The sequence below is a fragment of the Vigna umbellata genome, chromosome 2 (genome assembly GCF_029865625.1).
Source record: "Vigna umbellata cultivar VRB3 chromosome 2, Vumbellata_1.0, whole genome shotgun sequence".
NCBI classification, from domain to species: Eukaryota; Viridiplantae; Streptophyta; class Magnoliopsida; order Fabales; family Fabaceae; genus Vigna; species Vigna umbellata.
The window spans coordinates 26,585,119-26,601,833 of record NC_142166.1 but is presented as its reverse complement, the minus strand read 5'-3'; the positions used below and the strand labels follow the sequence as shown (position 1 = coordinate 26,601,833).

Here is a 16,715-nt window from a genome sequence, read left to right as displayed (position 1 = left end):
CGTGTTTAATTTAAATTCAAGTTTAATTTAATTTTACCGCAACCAAAAAAAAAAAAAAAATCACAAACCCCCCCCACTACGTGTTTGACCTAAGACTCGAACCACATTTGGTCCTTGAGAGACGACCTAGGAGTCACTTCCTAGTACTATACTGCATTCTTTTATGCACAACTTTTGTGGGAGGTGCGACCCTCTCATCATACTAATATACAAATTGGAAAATAACAAATAAAAAACTTACATGCACCATAGTTGTATGCATGAAATGTTGAGCATTTTTTCTCCACCAATGATCTCATATGCATCATCAAAATTAATATACAATGGAACATGGCACTCGAGGCCAAATGTTCTTAACTCCCACAGCATCTCTACCGGTCCTTTTCTCAACTTATTTAATCTGGAGGTTAATATGGATATAAAATCATCGTCTTCTGATTCCTCATGAGCCTGGTTAATAAGTTGAGCAATTGGTTGTTTCTCAGGACGGTAGACCTACAACTCACATTTACAAAAGTTAGGAATCATTTAATTATAACTTGAACATTTAAGATAATAAAAAGAAGAATATAATACCGCTGGTGGGCCAAAATATGGCATCATCATAGCCTTAGGCCAAGCTATAAATGTGCCTAAGGCGTCCCCCACGAATTGGATTTCAGATGTAGGCACTGGCACTCGAGCCTGGGGGTCTCTTGGATCATCAATCATTACCCGCGCGTGAGTGGGCAATAAAGAAGCACCATGAATGGTCTGGCCTCTTGCAATCTGTCGTCCCACAGCCACTATGCATGGAGGATCCTCATCAACCAAACACTCATACTGAATATTGTAATCAGTACGATCTGCAGTAGAGCATGAGCCTTTGGTGCTCACACGAGGTGCAGTAGGATCATCTGTAGGGGCCTCCTCCTGCTGTGACTGTTGTTCTTGGTCTTGTTGTTGCTCTTGTTGTTGTTGTTATTACTGTTGTTGATGTTGTTGGGTGATCATCGCAAGTTTTTCTTTGAGCATTCTGAAGCGTTCACCATGCTTTCCTCTAATTCGACTTGCACCTGTTGGCTGATGCTACTAACCATTTCTTGAGTCACTGCTTCTGTGCTTCTTGGTTTAGCACCAAAGTAGTCCCTCAATCCAATAGCTCCTCCAACAGCACGCACACGACCTGGACGGTCTAGCCGACTTGTGGCTGCTACTAGGAGTTCCTCCCTACCTTGTGCCACAAATGTGCTTTGACTCTGTTGTTCAACCAAGTCATCCTGCAGACACATTAAATAGTTTGTTACATAATTATTTTATGAACTATGGTAATTAATGCTGCATAATTCAAGTTTTGTGTAAAAACAGGTTACCAATTTTTCTGTTATTGTACTGTGTGCATGTATATAAACCTTACGTCTCTGTGAATAAAGTTAGTGATGTTATCTTTCTTCATTTTCAGTCTTCGTTATTCTGCTAAGAATAAACTCTTCCTTAAACTTTATTGCTTCCAGTTTCGATAGTGGTATCTAGAGCCAGGTTGCAGAAACATGGGGTGTGTGAGTTTTTGTTTCATCTTTCACAAAGACCTGGAGGTGGTAGAGAAGGGTGGTTGAAGCGTTTGAGGAGAAGCAAGAAGATCATTCTTGAGTGAGGAAGAAAAGTGTCATGGCGGATATCCCTGCTGCAAGTTTTCCTGTTCTTACAAGTAATAATTGGAATAGGTGGAAGAAAGAAAGGAAGCAGTGTAGATACAGATGAACCAGATGAAAAATCTGATTCAACTGAGAAGAAACACGTCACGAAGAGCTCAAAGAAAAAAGATAAAAGAAACGTCGAGTGTTTTAATTGTCATAAATTAGGACATTTTGCATCAAAGTGCTTCTCAGGAAAAGGGAAGCAGAAGAAGTTTCAAAGCAAGGAGAAAGAGGCTCACATTGCAGCACAGGAAGAATCAGTTACAGAACCGCTTACCTTAATGGTTATGAGAACTACTAAATACATGAAACCACTGAACAAGAACTGGTATCTTGATTCAGGTTGCTCAAATCACATGACGTGCAATAGAGGGTGGCTGATGAATTTTGATGGCACAAAGAAGAGCAAAGTAGTAAGGGAGAGTCCAGTAGAGCTGAAGCTTCAGTTAGGGAGATGGAAGAAGATGAAGCTGATGATGATGATGCATTTGAAGATGATGAAGATGAGGAAGAAGAGGAAGATACAGAGGACAACTCAGATTGATGAGGAGTTGAGATAGCATTTACTGAGGAATGCTATCAGGAACTTATGCTTTTGTTGGTTTAAGTGTTCTGAACTTATTTATTTTTGTTTTAGATTAGGGTTGATGTACTCTATTGGAAACTTGGTTTGTTATGATGGTTTGCTATTGACTGTGAGTGTGTGATAAGTAATGCTTGATGATGATTATTGATTGATTGATGTTAAGATAGATGTGCACATAAAATGCTTATACAGGTGATTCACAAGCTTTGTGAACAAATGCAGGATATTATGATTGTGATTGTGAGATTAAGTAGGATGTGTATGTCAAATGTGAATGAGCTTATATGTGAGGTTTTGAGCTCCAGAGTTTTTATTGATTGAATGCTATTATTGTGAAAGCATGAATGATTTGCCCAGGTTTTCTATGATTGAATCAATTGCTTGTTTTGCATCATATGATCAAGGCCATTTGTTGGAACCCTTTTTATTGGCCAAATCCATAAAGTTAGCCACTAAAAGAGAACACTTTGTGTTCTATCCTTTGAACCCTTAGCCTTGAACATAAATTGAAAAACCTTGTTGAAAAGCTTTACCTTGAGTTAAGTAGAAAATCTTATGTGGTATTGATAAATGTTCAAGTTTGGGGTTGTTGAGAAAGCATGAAAAAGGAAAAGCATTGAACTAAAAGCTAAGAAATAAGAATGTGAAAAGAAAAAGAGAAAGAAAAGAAAGGCAAAGCTCAATGCAAAGGCAAGTTGGGAAAAATAAGAATAATTGTGTTGTTATGATTCTCTTAACTCAAGGATTTTGTGATCCAGAAAAAACCAATTTTCTTGTTAGCCCAGCCACGTTATAAGCCATTGAAAAGTCCTTGTGATGATGCATGCTTGTGAATGTTTTTGATTGTGGTTAAATGAAAGGGAAAGTTGATTCATGTGACATTGTGATAGTGGAGTGAATGAGTGATTACCTCTTATACACTTGTGTGTGAGTGAAACACTGTACCTAGTGAGGAATTATTCCATGAGCACATGAACATCCATGCTTAATTGATTGATCATTCATAAAAAAATAGCATTTGTTGGATATTAAGTGACTTTGTGAATACCAAAGTATGTGCACATCTTGATTGAAATCTTGGTCATAAGTTTGATTGAAGTTTTTACTTATCTTGAAAAGAAGATTTTTGAATAAGTGAACCATCATATGACTTGGTAGAAGATTGAGTTACATCCTGTTTGCTTGAGGACAAGCAAAGTTCTAAGTTTGGGGTTGTGATAATAGTTGAAAAATTGTTATTTTCATGATTAAAATTGATACTAAAAGCAACCTTTAACACTTAGAAACTAGCTTGAAATCATGCTTTTGTTCATATTTTCAGAAATAGGAGAGCTGGACAGGTTTGTGCTTGATTTCAGTGTTTTTGTGCAGGTTTTAAGGTGAATTTGGTGAAAGAAGTGAAGAAGGAGAGAGATGGAATTAGAAAAGACATCAAAAAGTGCAAAAGGAGAAGTCGCAACTGCCGCTCAGCGGCAGTTTACCGCTGAGCGGCACTCAGGAGTTCACGTTGACACCGCGGAGGGGCAAAATGGCCGCTGAGGGGAGAAAACGACTCATGCACTTACCGCTGAGCGGCACTTTACCGCTGAGCGGCACACTTATGGGCTTGGGCCTAAATTTTCTGTAATTTTAGAATAGTATATAAGCTTTAGGACGTCCTAGGGTTTGTATCTTTGGCAGAAACGAAGCAAACACTCTCTTTTCCACCCCTTTGAAGGAGGATCTTGGATGCTCAGGCTACCTCTTCACCTTTCTAGGGTTTTATCTTTCATTCTTTCATTATTATTCATCTAGGTTCACCATGAATATGGTGCACTAAACCTTGTGTGTTTGTTGGGGAATCAATGTAATCTTTTGAAGCTTTCATATATGGAATTTGTGTTTACATCTTATATTTAAGACCTATGCTTTCTTTCATCATTAGTTAGGGTTTTTCCTCTTTGCTCAATGCTTGCTTTGTTTAACTCATTCAATGCATGATTATTGATTTTGTCGATACGGGAACGTACGGGGAAGTCTAGATCCGGGGAATTTCTCCCAATAGTATATTGGTTGCCTTAAGCTCTTGTGCTAAAAAAACTAATTATTAGGAATGCTAGGAATCGTATGGACTCGTAATTAGGGAGAAGCCTTTATGAAAGGTAACTTAGAGAGTGACATTAACAATGATGAATTGAATGTTGAATTCCTAAAGTATATGAGAGTGGATAAGATGAAATTGATAACCCCAACAACATACTCACCCATATATTCCATTGAAAGTTGATGAAGTTGCTCCAGAAGAGGTGTGGGTTGAAGGCAGTGAAATGATGAATTGGATCATTAGCAGTGTCGAAGTTGGCTCACGAGAAGCAGCTGGCAGCGGAATGAAGTGTGGTTTGGCAGCAGCGGAATAGTGAATTCAGTGGATGCAGAGATGGAGGAAGAGCTCTATGGTGAGTGGATTCTCTAGCTCAGACGGCCTTCACTGGAAGGAAGCTAGAAGGAGAAGGAAAGCTCAATAAGAAGTGACTTTTGGCAGAGTTCTGGTTGTTGGAAAATGCATCAGCATAGTAAAACTCAATATCTTCAAAAGTGAGCTACAAGCTTTGCTTATGAGATTTTATAGATCAATCTCAAAGCTTAAGCAAGCCTTTTACACATTTTTTTTAGATCTGAAATGCTAACCATGTGCTAAATGTGTGGCTTCTAGAAAGCCTTATGAAACACGTGAGAAATGAGTTTTACATGAAGAAAACAATTACTAATGCCACCCCATAGAAGGATAAGCACACCCCTTCTTGTGTAGAAATGTCCACTTTACCCTTCTCCATGTTTTGGCAAATTTGTAACATCTTCTTGTTCTCCAATTTTCCATCCAAAAATAGCAAATAGTATTTGACCTTGGGGAGAATACTCATCTTGGAGCTTTTTGGCCATCCTTCTTGTGATGGGTCCTATGGTGCTAGGCCTTCTTGTATCATCCCCTCCCTCTTGAGAAGGATTTGCCCTCAAATCCAAAAGGTCTTCATCTTCACTATCAAATCCTGAAAAAGGTTTAAGATCAGATACATTGAAGGTAGCATGAACACCATATTCAGGAGGAAGATCATGTTGATATGCATTGTTATTAATCCTCCTTATCACTCTAAAAGGTCCATCTCCTCTAGGATTGAGTTTGGATTTTCTTAGTTGAGGAAATATTTCCTTTCTAAGATGAATCCAAACTAAATCTCCTTCATTGAAGATTAACTCTTTCTTGCCCTTATTATGTTGCTTGGCATATTTCTCATTTTGTTGTTGAATTTGAATTTTAACCCTTTGATGTAAATCTTTGATAAATTTAGACTTAGATACCCCATCTTGATGAATAAAATCAATAGAATTTGGAAGGGGTATTAAATCCATGGGTGTCAAAGGATTAAAACCATAAACAACTTCAAAAGGAGACAATTTAGTAGTTCCATGAACTACTCTATTGTAGGCAAACTCAACATGAGGTAGGTACTCATCCCAAGATTTGTGATTTCCTTTAAGAACTACCCTTAGTAAAGTGGAAAGAGATCTATTGACTACTTCAGTTTGACCATATGTTTGAGGATGGCAAGTAGTAGAAAAAGATAACTTAGTCCCTAATCTAGACCATAAGGTCCGCCAAAAGTGACTAAGAAATTTTGTATCTCTATCCGAAACTATTACCTTAGGTAACCCATTAAGTTTAACCACATCTCTAAAGAATAACTTTGCAATGTTGCTTGCATCATCTACTTTGTGGCAAGGTATAAAATGAGCCATTTTGCTAAATCTATCTACCACCACAAAGATAGAGTCAAAACCCCTAGAAGTTTTGGGAAGACCTAACACAAAATCCATACTTATCTCTTCCCAAGGGGTGGAAGCAACATTCAAAGGAGTATAAAGTCCATGAGGCATTGATTTAGATTTAGCTTCTAAACAAGTTATACACTTAAAGCAATGCCTTTGAACATCCCTTCTCATGTGAGGCCAAAAGAATTTTTCTTTCAACATGCCAAGGGTCTTTTCTACCCCAAAATGTCCCATTAATCCTCCCTCATGTGTCTCTCTAACAAGGAGTTTTCTATGTGAACCTTGGGGAATGCAAATTTTTCCTTCTTTAAAAAGATACCCCTCTTTCACATAGAATCCTCCTTGAGGCTTATTGAGACATTCCTCATAGATATGAGCAAAATCAAGATCTTGTGAATATAATTCAAGAATGTTATTAAATCCAAGAATTTGAGCTCCCAATGTGGCTAATAGATTAATTTTTCTTGACAAAGCATCAGCCACCACATTGGATTTTCCTTTCTTGTATTTAATAACATAAGTGAATTGTTCAATGAATTCCAACCACTTAGCATGCCTCTTTTGTAACTTGTGTTGACTCTTCAAATACTTAAGTGATTCATGATCACTATGAATGATAAACTCCTTGGCAACAAGGTAATGTTCCCAAGTTTGAAGAGCCCTCACAAGTGCATAGAGTTCCTTGTCATAGGTGGGGTAATTACAAGAGGCACATGAAGTTTTTCACTAAAGTATGCAATTGGGTGTCCTTCTTGTAATAATACTGCACCTATGCCAAATCCTGAAGCATCACATTCTAGCTCAAAAGTTTTGAAAAAATTTGGCAAAGCTAGAATGAGTGCTTGTGTGAGCTTCTCTTTGAGTAGCTCAAAAGCCTTTTGCTGTTTATCCCCCCAATGGAATGTAACATCTTTTTTCACCAACTCATTGAGGGGTGAAGCAAGACAAGAGAAGTTAGGAACAAATCTTCTATAAAAGCTTGCCAACCCATGGAAGCTCCTTACTTCTCCTACATTCTTTGGAGGAGGCCAATCTTGGATGGCCTTTATTTTTTCTGGGTCCACATGAACCCCATTTTTGGTGACCAAAAATCCAAGAAATATGACACTATCCACACAAAAGGTACACTTGTCAAAGTTTGCAAACAATTTGTGTTTTCTAAGAATTGTTAAAACAACTCTCAAATGATTTTCATGAGTTTGCAAATTTTGACTATATACCAAGATGTCATCAAAGTAGACAACTACAAACTTCCCAATGCAATCCCTAAGGACATGATTCATAAGTCTCATGAATGTGCTTGGAGCATTTGTAAGACCAAAAGGCATAACTAGCCATTCATATAATCCAAACTTGGTCTTAAAGGCAGTTTTCCATTCATCACCTTCTTTAATTCTTATTTGGTGATAGCCACTTTTTAAATCTACCTTTGAAAATATTTGTGCTCCATGCAATTCATCCAACATTGATGAGTCGTTATTTCTGGAATTATATTTAGTTTATTGCACTTAAATAAACCAGGGAATTGTGTTTAATTGTCTGTCATTTTCCCCGTTTTCCGAATTCTGCTTAATTTGGTCGGAAATTCGTAATTGTGCTAATTTGGGTTTTCTGAGCTGATTAAGTGCATTTCTGGTTGCAGGGCAGTTGTGGAAACATCATCTGGAGCATTGGGATATTGAGTGACACACTCAAAGGCTCAACATTTAGTCATTTAGATTCTAATTAAAGTTGTAATTTCGTTTTCTAGAAGCCCTTAATTAGAATTAGGTGTTTTGGACCCTTTTAGGGGTAATTTTGTAAAAATATTTTTTGTAGGACATATGCCTTTTAGGTTAGGGTTTTCAATTTTGTGTGTGGACCCTACCCTTATTAAAGAGGGACACACGGCCCTTGTGCCCAGCCGCCACTTGCCACACATTTTCTTTTTTTAGGCTCTCGGTCTTTCGAATTTGCAAGAGAGACGATTGTATTTTGGGGGAACTTTTTCTTGGGGCTGAACGCTGGAATGGAGGAATGAAGGGTTAAATTGTTATTCTTTTTGCTGAATGTTGATGGCATTTTTTTTATTTTTGGTTTTATGCACTTTGAAAGTTTATCCCATGATTTCACGCCTTGGAAGCACGGAAAGAGACTAGAATTGAGATGGAGGAAGGAAGCAACAACACGTAGGTGCCACGGTGGTAGGGGTCATGCAGGAAGAAATGAGTGGTGAGCATTGCTGCAGCTTTGAGAATGAAAATGTTGATTTGATGGGAGTAGGTAGTGGGAACACATGTGATTCACGGCTGCCACATTCACTTGATTTTCTTTCTTTAGCTTTTCAACATTTCATTTTGTAATAGAAGCTGCTGCCACCTAAGTGAAATTCATTTCCTTTTGGCTTGAGAAAGGGTGTACACGGTAAAGAAGGGCAGTGCTGCACATGATAGTAGCTGCACGCTGGGAGAATGGAGGCACACGGATATTGAAAGAGTGTGGTGTCATGGCTGCACTCAACTTCTTTGCTGGAACGGAGAAAGCACCGTGACTAATGCTTGGATGATAAAGTCTAGATGATGGGACATGTGGTAGTAGGAGGTGTAGCAATGTATTTCTTTTATTGGTTTAAGAATGAAGTAGATTAGGTGAAGTGTGTGGTGCCACGGTGATGGATGGAGAGTTTCAAAAGCAAAAGCAAGCATTTATTTTAGACGCACGGTGACTCATCAATGAATTTGTTTTTTTTTTTTTTCCAACAGCACAACCATACATACTCTCGGTTTCAGTTTGGGGTTTTTGAGGCTTTTGTTTTTGAACATTTCTTGGGGCTGGAAGTAGAAGGCAGCTGTCACGAATGGGAGTAGTAGTGGTACGGTGGTAAATTGAGAGAAGATGTTGGAAGGGCACACTAGTGCAGAACGGGCTATAGACGTCCGTTCTGTGGGTCTTTTGACGTCCGACCTCCAACGGACGTCTATGTGGGTGACGTCTATGTAGACGTCCGTTGTGTCAGGCCGGACGTCTATATAGACGTCCGCTGTGAACCTCTCGGACGTCTATACACTACTACAGAAAGGGCTTTATTAGACGGGTTATTTAGGGTTATTTACGGGTTATTTAGGATTACAGGGTTTGGACGTTTGTTTGTGCACTGCAACACGTCTGAAGAGCAGATTCGAAATGAAAATGGAGGGAGATGGAGGAGTAAACGACCTAAAACGTAGGCCAAAAACGCCGCCCAAGAACACGCTACAAACTGCACAAAAATGCACAGAAAACGACTTTTAATCGGTTCAAATGAAAGATATTTCATCACTGAACAATTTAATCGGAATAAAAGTAAGATTAAATGGTCCAAAACAGATAAAAACCAACCTGGAAATGCAAGGCGCAGAGGGAACTCTCACGGGTTCGCATAACTCCTCGCGGGTTCGCGTTTTGGTTAGTAAGTCCTTATTTTAAACGTCTTTTGAACGTCCGTCCTGAAGGGGGACGGACGTTTAATATATATAGACGTCCGTCCCCCTCCAGGACGGACGTTCAAGAGGCTGACAGAGTAGTTGAACCAGTCAGCCCCTTGAACGTCCGTCCTGGAGGGGGACGGACGTCTATATATATTAAACGTCCGTCCCCCTCCAGGACGGACGTTCAAGGGGCTGACAGGTTCAACTACTCAGTCAGTCTCTTGAACGTCCGTCCTGGAGGGGGACAAACGTTTAATATATATAGACGTCCGTCCCCCTCCAGGACGGACGTTCAAGAGGCTGACAGAGTAGTTGAACCAGTCAGCCCCTTCAACGTCCGTCCTGGAGGGGGACGGACGTCTATATATATTAAACGTCCGTCCCCCTCCAGGACGGACGTTCAAGGGGCTGACAGGTTCAACTACTCTGTCAGCCTCTTGAACGTCCGTCCTGGAGGGGGACGGACGTTTAATATATATAGACGTCCGTCCCCCTCCAGACGGACGTTCAAGGGGCTGACAGGTTCAACTACTCAGTCAGCCTCTTGAACGTCCGTCCTGGAGGGGGACGGACATTTAATATATATAAACGTTCGTCCCCCTCCAGGACGGACGTTCAAGGGGCTGACTGGTTCAACTACTCTGTCAGCCTCTTAAACTTTCGTCCTGGAGGGGGACGGACGTCTATATATATTAAACGTCCGTGCCCCTCCAGGACGGACGTTCAAGAGACTGATAGAGTAGTTGAACCTGTCAGCCTCTTGAACGTCCGTCCTGGAGGGGGACGGACGTTTAATATATATAGACGTCCGTCCCCCTCCAGGACGGACGTTCAAGGGGCTGACTGGTTCAACTACTCTGTCAGCCTCTTGAACGTCCGTCCTGGAGGGGGACGGACGTCTATATATATTAAACGTCCGTCCCCCTCCAGGACGGACGTTCAAGAGGCTGACAGAGTAGTTGAACCTGTCAACCCCTTGAACGTCCGTTAGAGGGGTCGGACGTCTACTGTATTATAGACGTCCGGCCCCGTCTAGGACGGACGTCTCCACACTCAATTATTTACATTTATGCCACCGGTCAATTATTTACGTTGGGGTTTTGGTGGACGAACGTCTATGAGATGACGTTAAAGATCAATTTTGCACTAGTGGCACCATGCTGGAAGGAAGAAGCATCCCAATTATTTTAATTTTCTTTAAAGAACACACATGGAAGTGTCACGGCCAAGGAGTATGTTTTAGAAGCAATTGCAAATTTCAAATTCTCTTGATAGATGTTTGGGCCACGGTTAATGGTAGAGAAGTTAATTTTCTTTTATTTCTTTTGCCTTAAAATATTTTATATTATATGTTGAAATGATTTTCTTCTTTTTGGTGGTGAATGTGTAGGATAGCTTACAACATTGTGCATTTAATGTTCTAGTTTAGGTGTTTCATTTGAATATCTTTAATTGTATTCCGTTGTGTTTACTTTTAAGTTTTAATTCAGTTTATTAAAAATCACAAACATTTTCAAAACCCCCCCACTACGTATTTGATTGAGACTGAACCTAATTTGGTCCTTGAGAGACGACCTAGGAGTCACTTCCTAGTCTATACTGCATTCTTTTATGCACAATTTTTTTGGGAGGTGCGACCCTCTCAACAAAATGCATTTTGATGAGAGGGTCGCACCTCCCACAAAAGTTGTGCATAGAATAATGCAGTATAGACTAGGAAGTGACTCCTAGGTCGTCTCTCAAGGACCAATTTGGGTTCAGTCTCAGATCAAACACGTAGTGGGGGGGTTTGAAAGTGTTTTTGTGATTCGAAACGAACTGAATTAAAACTAGAAATTAAATACAACCAAACATAGTTGAAAACATAAGGAAAATACTGGAATAAAACATTCAATGCTTAATTGTTTGGAGTAATTAGGATGCAATGGTAAGGGTAAAAATGAAATCCTCATTGTATTAAACAACATAAAAGAAAAGAAACAGAATAGCATTGGAACGCATCAACACTACTAAAAGGAAAAGAAAGGTATCAACAGTAAAAGGCATAATGTAAACTAGAAAAATGCTAAATGCAAAATTAATATATAAAATATAAAAATGCAACTTGTTCATGCGTGAAGACCAAATGAAAATCCCAGAGCACTTCTTCCAAATGAGCAGACCGCTTCATGCTTCTCAAAAGAAAATGAAAATGCATTCTAGAATTCCCTCATACTATGACAACGTGTTCTTCCAAAATGCAATCGTGACACCTCCTGCTTCAATCAATCAGCGTGCACACCTTTTCTCCGTGAGAGCATTTCTCCGTGCACACCTTTTCTCCGTGAGAGCATTTCTCCAGCAAAATGGTTTGTCCTCTTCCTAAACGTAACAGCCTGCCCCCCCTTTTCTTCACTGAAAATCGTGCAACTCCCTTTCCTTACTCCACTAAAACAAATCAACCTTCTCCTCTTTGCTTCCAGCCATGGCACCACTTTTCTGTTCCAGCTGTCTTCACAAGTCACCGTGTGCACCGCTTAAAACAAAATCAACACCTACTCTATTTCACATTCCATAAAAACAAAAGCAAGACTACTTTCCTTCCAGTAGTCGTAACATCCCTGCAGCTTTCCAGTTTTTACATTTTTCCAGCAAACGTTCAAAGCCAAAAGCCTAAACCCCAAAAAAAAAAACCGAGAGACTGGGAGACTGGATTCACCCCAAAAACCCAACCAATCTTCGTGTGAAAGCATTGAAAGCATGAATAAAATAAGAAGCCTTCACCATCAGCGTTTCATCCTACCGAGAAAGAGAAGTGTGTTTCTTTTTCATTCCATTGAAAATAGTGTTAAAAGCCAAAAAAACAAGAAAAAGAAAAATGAGTGTGGCGGCTACTGGAACCTCTCAAAGCTACATTTTTTTTTCTCTAATATCCCTCCTCTCTACTTCTCGGCTTCCTTCTTCCAAACTATTAAAATGAACTCCTACTCAAGTGGCGGCTGTTACCCTCACTTTCCTCTCCTCCAAAACGTTTTTAATCCAAATGGGAGAGTCCCCTTGTCACCCCAAGCTCTGGAAAAATGAAAGCCACTGGATCTGTGCTGGATGCACCCCCCTATGCTTCCATTGTTGAAGTTGGAGCGTGAAGAAGGAATGAGCTTCTTGTGGTCCTGCTACTGCACCGCTTGCTGGATAATGAAGATACTGGGACGTGGACGTGGCTTTCATCCAAGCTGAATGTTGCTTCTGGATTCAGCCCATGTGTTTCAATTCTTTCTCCTCCGTTGCTGCTTCTCCACGTGTGCTGGACCGTGGACTTGCTTCACTTCTTCCGTGTGTGCTTCCAGATGTGGGCCGTGATGTGCTGCTGCGTGTGATTGCTGTGCTTTACCGTGTGGGCTGCTGCACCAATTCAAGCTGCTAGATGAAGATCTCCCTCTCGGTGGCAGCTGGTACTGGACCGTGACCAATCTGCTCCTGCTGGACTATGGCTGGGCCGTGTGGAATTCCTTCGTGCACACCCGCTGGATGTGCTGTGTGGACGTGGCAGCTGTTTTTGGTCTTCAGCCCGTGAGCCTCCCTTTTTCTTCCAGCACCACTTCTTAGCTTCTCCAATCAAGCCAATCTCCATGTGCACTCCCATAATTTAAATCCACACCTCCTCACTCATTTTAGTTTAAAGTATATTGATGTGGCATTTTCTTTTGATCTCCAAATGTTCCAAATTGTATTTCCAACATTTTCCCTGCAATTAATAATGCAAATAATTTGCTCAAATAATCCAAATTAATTAAAATTAGAATTTTTGGTCAAATTAAGCACAATTAGTAAAAATGGGAAAATACTGGACAATAAAGCACAATTCCCCGATTAAATCCAATACAATAAACTAAGTGAAATCAATAAAATATTGATTCATCAAAATAGACCACACTTAGTCTTTTGCACTCCTGGGCAAAATCAAGACGCAGATCAGGGAATAGTTCAAAGGACTTTTAGGGAGGTGACACACTCAGCACACAGAAAACAAAGACTGACAATGACAAAAATAGAATTACACAGTTCTCAAGGAATCTGGACCAAGAAAGGAAGTAGACAATATCCAACACAGAATCAATCAGAGAAAGCAAATACTCATGAAATCATCCAAGCAATTCAAGACATGGCAAAATGATCAATCAGCTCAAGAGGTGAATCAAAAGTAACATAGCCTCACAGATGCACACAATGAGTGTTTCTCTCAAGTGTTTAAGGTAAATCGATGTCACTCAATGCACTCAAGAAAGCAAACACAAATAGACTTGGCAAGCCTCTAATATCAACACTCAAGCACATACGCATGTTCAAATCAAAAGGTCTTTTCATGGTTGTAATGGGGCCAAGGACAAGGTAGGATATATCTGGATAAGAAGCTACAAACCATAAGGAACAGAGGAGCAATGGGGAACAAGTGTAAACACATTCAAACACACCCACAACCTCTAATTCCATCCTCTTCTTGACTCCATTATTCACAATTATTCACATTTTTTTTCACTATTTTTCTACTCTTTTTTTTTTCATCCTGTCTCTTTTCTTTTCTCTATTCAGCACACAATTTCAAGAGATAAGATACACCACATATTTACAAAAACACGATAAGAAGAGGACTCACTAGCCAATTCCTCTGAAACTCCCAGGAGACCACACTTATTCCCAAAACAATTCCAAAGCTCCAAAATTCCCCAAGGCTAAGGTAATAATGGTTTTTTTTTTAGGGCTGGTGTATGAGCTTCAAAACAAAGAAATGAGGAAAGTATAGGCTCAAAAAGGGTTATCAAAGGTTTAGAACAAGGTAGGCTTATTTGGCCAAAGAGGCTCAAGAACAAAAATGCCTTCATCATCTCCAAACATGCACATCAATCAAGAGTTATCAACAAGAGTCAAGCAAAGGCATATGCGCAAGCAATCAAGAGACATATCACACACAAGAAAGAACATAAAGTGGCTCAAATCTCACACAGGGTAATTCTGTCACAATCAATTCAACTCTCAAAAATCATAATCATCTTCCAAGCACAGAAAAGCAAGGATTTCCAACCAATCAGAGTATCAATGAAGTGAAGGAAAACTGACAACCTAACCACAATCCAGAATTCACGAAAAGCATGCAAAACTGTACACAAGACACAACAAAACTACCTAGAAAAGAAAAAAAAATTTAACACGGAAAACAAAAACTAACAAAGAAAAATCAGAATCTCCCCCAATAGACCACACTTAAACTACACAGTGTCCTCAATGTGTCATAAGCATAAGATCAGAAATTAGAACAATCAACACATCATGGACAAGTGCAATAAAAGTAGGAAAAGGAGGAGAAGAGAAAAGGAAAACTCCCCTGATTATGGTGGCAGTTGCCAATTTTGGACTTTCAGGGAGATGTCTTCCACCACAGGATCCAGCAAGCAAGTTTTGAGGAAGAATTGCTTCATCCTCCAGATTTGATCTAGTAGGGAGATATCATCCACAGCTGGATCTAAGAAGAAAGGATTGTTCATGAGCGGGTTCAGCTGGTGCCTATTGCTGTTGAAACTAGTGTGTATGTAAGCACCTTTTCCTTCCACTGTGGGTGCATGTTGGTCAAATTCATGTGTACCTCCTGCAACATGGTTAGTGCAATGTGGCTCCAAAGAAATGACGTGCAGAGGTATAACACCCAATCCCAATTTATCAGACTGAACCTCAGATACATCCTCAAAACATGAATCAATTTCAAAATCACAAGCAATATCAACTACAGACTCAGATTCATGTTCAATGCATGGAGAATAAACATTCGGATGCGACAGCAAAAATTGGTTCTCATCATGCATAGAGGGAAAATTAAAATCAGACTCAACAACAATATAATCATCAGCATACCTCTCAACAACATAATCATCAATATAATCATCACTGACATAATCATACTGAGGTATGCTTACCTCCACTTCCCTGAAGATTGGAAGAATGGTGGAAGCTGATGATGGTCTAACTTTCTCAAAAATGTTGCTCATATATGCCTGGTCCTCAAAATCTTTCTCGGTCTCCTCAGGTGCAAGAGTGGGACCATCTGAAGGTGGGAAAGTATGTGGCGCAGTAGTAAGCTCATGACTCTTCTCCCCATCTTCTATGTTGATGCCACTATCATCATCATCTGGAATCTGAACAGTCTGAAATGGTAACTCTGAATCTTGAGACTGTTCCTCAGTGAGTTGAGTGGCCATCTGCCCTATCTGATCAGTCATACTCTGAATGGTAGCTCCTATTTCTTGCTGGAACTGCATGTTCTCTTGCTGAAACTGAAGGTTCTGCATGGTCATCTGCTCCAACAACTCCTGCAATGTAGGCTCAGAAGTAGAAGGCTGAGGAGCTATTTGGGCAGGAGCATCATATTGCTGACTCTGATATTGCTGGACTGGTGGAGGCATGAAAGTACTCTGGAATGGTGGTTCTTTATATTGATGCTGTGGAGCATTATACCATCCCAAAGTAGGGTCATTCCATCCAAGACCGTTGCTGTAAGCATATTGCACAAGGGAAAATTTGCTCAGAAACTGATGCTCAAGATATCCCCAATCGGTAACGGATCTCAGAGGAAGAGAGTCTTTCCAATCCTTAGCTGCTCCTTGTAATGAATGCGGAAATGCGCTCAAGAAAATGTAATCAAGAGGGACATCTAGAGGCTTCATTGAAGAGCACATGATGTGGAGCTCCTCCAAATGTCTGTGTGGGCATTCTCCTGCAAAACCATGAAACTTAGGCAGCAAATGTATCAGTCCAGGGGTGAGATCGCAATGAAGATTATCCTCCTTAAGTGAAACCGGCTCACAAAGAGCACTCTCAGAAATTAGAGGATGAGTCGTATTGTTCTCAACATAGAAATCAGCAGAATATGAATTACAATCAGAGTAACATGCAGAAGGAGAATCATAATCAGAGGCACTAGCAAAACAAGCAGTGTTCACGAAATCAAAATAGGTAGACATGGAAAAAGAAGAATACTAAAAATCACGAAACAAATAAAACACAACACATTTATACATGCAACACGCACACACAAAACAGAACATCACATCACATGACAAAACACAACACACACAAACACAACAAAAACCTAAGACCGAACCGTTGGTCCCCGGCAGCGGCGCCATTTTGATGAGAGGGTCGCACCTCCCACAAAAGTTGTGCATAGAATAA

General features: G+C 40.0%; 1 pseudogene; it reads right to left on the bottom strand.

Moving 5' to 3' along the window:
* Positions 1-237: 237 nt before the first annotated feature.
* LOC148203710 (uncharacterized) overlaps positions 238-16,715 on the bottom strand; it is a 36,395-nt pseudogene continuing 19,917 nt past the window's right edge.